Raw genomic sequence first — 6000 nt, 5'->3', positions numbered from 1 at the left:
ATTAGAAAAAATCTATGAGCAGCTGAAACTGAATATAAGTCCATTTCAATGCCTTCCACCAAAAGAAAGGGGGGCAATAATTAATTATCTTAGAAAGCAGAATACAATAGAATAACCTCTGGGTGCTTGTTTATAAAGGTAGCTTCTTAAGGTCCCAATCTCATAGATCATACTTTCATAGATCTGGAAGGGGACCAGCCCAGGTGATTTAGAGACAAGTGTTTTTCCAGCAGGCAACATTTTAGAAAACCTTGGTCTAGCAACTCAAGAATTAACTTGAGTCTTATTAGATGTGGTCCCATGTCCAATGCCCCATTGCTAGACTGAAGTTTGATAATTATAATCTGTAATAGCTATATCATATTGGAAAGGACACAATGATAACAGACTGGATTGAGTGCCAGGAGACCTGTGTTCTGTAACTCTCTTGGTTTTTAGTTTTTTATATCTATAAAAATTCCACATGAGCATTTTGAAAAGTTAAGACACTATACAAATTCAGAGTTTCTCCTGAGGAATATCAGAGACGGTGACTTCTAGAAATGTACAGCTTCCAAAGGGGCTCTGAACATAGCTTTTATTCAACATTGGGACAACTATGAACCTTGGAATTTATTTCCCTCAAGGACTGATGGAATTCCCAAGCTTATAGGCATTTCTTCTGAAAAAGTTTTGACTGTACTTTGGCCTATTTCCCTACTTTTTTTCCATTATCCAGAAACTCAAGACTTTTGGTGTCTTGAAATATATATCTGTAATATACATAATATCATTGGGAAAAAACAATAAAGGACATACACTGATGAAAATAGGCTTACAGTATTCTTGGTCATTCTTTAGTAAGAGAAGAAAATCAAAGGACTTATTTTAAAGTAATTAGAAACAATGTAAACTTTCTTACATCCTTCAGTAAAGATCATTTGGGAGTATTGGTTTCATTGTAACCTGCGTGCTATTTCTCAAGTTTAATGCTATTTAACCTGATAGCCCAGAAATGTGTCTATTTTCAAACTTGCCATTGCTAGGGATCTCACAAAAGAAAAATGGCCAATAAACATATGAAAATATATGATCTTATTGACTACCTATGAAATGAAAAATAAAATGGTTGTCTTAAAATATTTTAAATTCAGCAAAATTATAACAATATTGGAGAGAACTAGGAAAACAATGATGTGGGGATCCCTGGGTGGCTCAGCGATTTAGCGCCTGCCTTTAGTCCAGGGTTGTGATCCTGGAGTCCTGGGATTGAGTCCCGAGTCAGGCTCCCTGCATGGAACCTGCTTCTCCCTCTGCCTGTGTCTCTGCCCCCACCCCCTGTGTCTTATGAATAAATAAATAAAATATTTTTAAAAATGATGATAAGAAACACAATGATGTGTATAATTTCTCAAAAATGTTTACATAATTTGACTTAGCAATTTTCTTTATACTATTACAATTGAGGATAAGCATTAACTTGTCTAAGACCCATCTTCCAAAGGCTAAAGTGTCATCAACTCCATTGAAGGCTCCATGGAAAGTAGTCAGGCTCAATAGTTAATTAGTCCTGGACAACCTCAAGGCTGGACCTCAGGCCCTTGATTATTCCAAAAGGGAGAAGGAGTTTCCCTAAACACAAACAGGGCTGTAGCAAATTCTGTCACATTAGTTGCTGTATTATATATACAGTTGCAAAATATAAAATGCTGAGTGAGATTCAACAGAAGAGGCCCTTTGATAGGAATATAAATAGTAATAATCTCCCTCTAGATGACAAGTTCCTCAAGGGCAGGGGAAGGAACTGAACCAATCACTTTGCAATTTGTGGATCCTAGGAAATTATTGGCAAATGATATCGGTGATAAGACTGATGATAATATTAGCTAATATCTATTGATTATTTACCAGTCTCAGAAATTCCACATTTACTTGTGGCAATAGACTCTGAAACTTTTTTTCAGTATGTTACTTTCTTTTCAGAAAAATAAATTACAGTGCATATAATAAGTCCATCCCTTCTCATTATCCATTCCTTACTGATATCAAATCCACACAAGGCACTTTTAATAACATTGTGACTATGGAACTAAAATTATTTTTAAGATCAAGATTTATATTTCATAATTTCTCACTAAGGCTATAAACATTTTATACCAAACTCTATTTTTGAAATGTGATATTATAGTAGAATTAACAATGCTTTGAGTAATGTCATTTCATTTTAACATAATCACTGAAAGATTTGGGGATTCTACAATTACATTAAACTTTTAAGTTAAAAAAAAATCTCAATTTCATTTTCTTTGTCTAAAGAAAAGCTATAAATACTCTACAAAAAATTCCACATTCTTTTATCCACCTCTGCTGAGGTTTTTTTTTTTTTTTTTTTTAATTTTAATTCCAGTTAGTTAGCATGCAGTGTAATTTTAGTTTCAGGGGTACAATCTAGTGATCAACACTTCCATGTAATACTCAATACCCATCACAAAAAGTGGAATTCTTAATCCTCATCACCTATTTAACCCATCCCCCACCCACTTCCTCTCTGGTAACCACCGTTTCTTCTCTACTGTTGAGTCTGTTTCTTGATTTGATTCTCTCTTTTTTTCCTCTTTGCTCATCTGTTTTGTTTCTTAAATTCCACATGTAACTCTAAGACTTTTTTAAAGGCAGAAAGTGGGCTACTCTGTTCCAATTGACCTTTTTTTTCCCACTTTAATTTGTAGGCATTTATTTTGTTTTTTATTGAATTAGCAAATAACTGGTTAACATCCTTTTAGCAAAACTACATCTTATACAAAGTTAACTATGAAGTTGCGCCCAAATGTTATTTCTCCAAATGAGACTATCTCAATTCTTGATTGTTGATGCATGATTTACACTGCTTCATCCTTTTCTTTTGGTCTTCCCATATCCTTTCCACTCTTTCCACACACTTCACAACATGCTGAATCCAACATATAAATCTTACAACAAATACTGGTCCCTCTGTATATGAAACAACCATATAGATAACATTGTTGCATAGTCATCTTGCACATCATTAAACAAAGCCCTTTTCTATGTCACAATTTGAGTGGTTATTTAGCACCCCTCTCTTATGAGTAAAGGGAAGGTAAACTAAAATCAAGCTGGACACTGAGTCAAGGGTCTAAAAGAATCTCTCCTTATTATCTAGCACATGATTCTTTCTTTTTCTTTCTCTTCTTTCTTTCTTTCTTTCTTTCTTTCTTTCTTTCTTTCTTTCTTTCTTCTTTTTCTTTTTTCTTTCTCTCTTTCTTTCTTTCTCTTTCTTTCTTTCTTTCTTTCTTTCTTTCTTCTTTCTTTCTTTCTTTCTTTCTTTCTTTCTTTCTTTCTTTCTTCTTCTTTCTTTCTTTCTTTCTTTCTTTCTTTCTTTCTTTCTTTCTTTTTCTTTTTTCCTTTTTTTTTTTTTAAGCACAAAGTGGTTTATTAAAGTGAAGTACATTCTCAAAGTGGGAGAATGGTCAGGCCCAGAAGTGGCAACTCCGGAATTATCTTTTTGGACTCAGGATAATTTTAGTTAGGTTTGTATTACTTGCACCTTGAAGAGTCCTAACAAATAGTGATTATAAAAAGCTCTAGGAAGGATGATTAAGAAAGCAGGCTGTTAGAAGAATGCATTAACTGTCATAAAGCGTATGCTAATGGGAATAAAAGAGAAAAGGAATGTGATCTGAACTGTGATATAACAATAAATACAACAACTATAACAAAAGTAGCTGGCATTTACTTAGTACCCATTTTGTGTACTGAATATTCTACAGTAATTAAATCATGTAATCTTCATAAAGAAAGTCATGAGATTTGTAATGTTTTATTTATCACTCTGTTTGCAGAAGGGAAAAAAAAGTGAAGAGTGATTAGGAAATTTGCCAAGAAACTTATATAATAGAGGCTAGAGCCAGGCTTCAATTCTAGGGGCTGTGATACTTAATGTCTTCACTTTTAACTATGAAACTTTATTTACATTGAGAATATTTTATATACTTTGCCTGCTTTTGCCATTGGAGCTGTGGCAGTTCCAGAGAGTTCATTCCATTCCATTTGAATAGTCAAACTTTTTAAGCCTGTTTGGTTTTTTTTCATTTATCTTCTAAGATGGACACCTTAGATATCTTCATGTATTTTTTCTTCCTTAAAATAAAGCAAAAACATACTTATTCTCTCATTCACATAGTTCTCTGTTGAATATTGGCTTATTTCCTGCATTGTACAAGGCATAGTTATAGGCACTGAGGACATACAGAGAATCAGGACCTTCACTATTGCTGTTGTTACTCCTGCCAAAGGTCTTACTCTTTGGGGGAAATAAATTTCCATGAAAAAAAAAATGAAACTTATGGGAAATTATCTCATAAGGCATGTTGGCATACAGCTTCAGGAAAAATTCTTTTCATTCTCAATGTCTAGAAGTGAGAGATTATGAACTATTTAAGTATCTATAATAAGATATTGAATAATTAGGTAAAAATAAGTTGGCTAACAGATAAAACTGCTTTTCCTGGGAACATCAGAGAAAACTGAAAATAAATGATTGGGGTGGAAAAAGAAGTTAAAAAAGCAAGGGAAAATACTGGGGCAATGTAATAGTTGTTGTTTTTTTGTTTTTTTGTTTTTTTTTTTGTTTTTTTTTTTTTGGTTGTTGTTTCTAATGCAATAATATAAGTGGCAAACAGCTCCTAAATCTCAGTGCAAACCATTTGTTCTTTGCTCATGGGTCTGCTTGTTTGCTGAGGTAACTCTGCTTCAGGCAATGAGTTGATTTCAAACCTACTGTTTTTGTTCTTTTGGGGGAATCATTGACTTCCAGGGACATTCTTTTCTTAGATGGCAGGGCCACATTATCTCTGCAGGCTTTAGGAGAGCCTAAAGCCTAAGAAAGCCTTCCTTTCTTCCTCTCTTCTAGTGGTTGCCAGTAATCTTTTGCATTCCTTAGCTTGCAGCATTATTACTCCAATCTCTGCCTCCATTTTAGCAAAGCCATAATCCTTGGTGTCATTGTGTCTAAATTTCTTCTTATAAGGACATCAATCATTGGATTAGGGCCCATCCTAGCCCAGCATGACCTCATCTTCACTTGATTGCATTTCCAAACACAATCTTTCATTTTCTATTCTCCAGACTTTAATAATCACTCAGGCTATTCCTCTTGCATGAAATTTACTTCCCTTTCTCTGCTAGTCATATGCTATCTCATACATCTGCATCCTCCATTACATTCTAATGTATTGTGGATAGGTTTAAAGATTTTCTCACTTCCATATTTGCTATACTATTTGGTATTTGATGGGTTGTCAAAACAGCTTGTTGAATTTTTTTTAAATGAAAAAAACATGTTCAGTGATTTGTCTTGTAGAAGATCAGATATGCTGAATCTCAATTAAAAGAATTTTGCCCTCTGCCATAATGTGCAGGAAACCATGCCCTTCCCTAGGAAAACAGATTAAAAGGAGATGACATTGAAACAAAGAGCTCCTATTTAGAATTCTAATAAATGATGCTATTAGTTGTGATTTTCTGAAGATATCTCTAATTGGAGTCATGCCTTATTCAGAAGTGATTAAAGGTGTCATTTAGGCAAAAAATCAACCTTCTCTTTTTGATTACATCTGTAATTATAATGCATTAAGAGAACAACTGTAAATACAGAAACCTTATGTGCTTTTGGCATCAAAATATAATGATGAAGGCAATAAAAATGACTGAGATGGTATGGCAGCCAAAGTCATGGTAATTACTTTAGAGTATCCATACTATCAGCCCAGTGTCATAATATATTGTAGAAAGAATGTCTTATATGGTTTATTGATGTTTTGGCAGGTGATTCACAGTCTTTCTACTTTCAAATATGGATCAGTTTTCAAAATTTCCATCATGTACCAAGGTATGCCTGGGCTTTGCATAGAAAGTCCCTGGTATTTGGAGTTTGAATTATCCAGAAATCATCTCTCCTACCTTTCCCTCTTTCACTTTGTATGAGGTGAAACTGAACCTTTT

The sequence above is a fragment of the Canis lupus genome, chromosome 4 (genome assembly GCF_048164855.1).
Source record: "Canis lupus baileyi chromosome 4, mCanLup2.hap1, whole genome shotgun sequence".
NCBI lineage: Eukaryota > Metazoa > Chordata > Mammalia > Carnivora > Canidae > Canis > Canis lupus.
Note: the sequence above shows the minus strand (reverse complement) of the source record.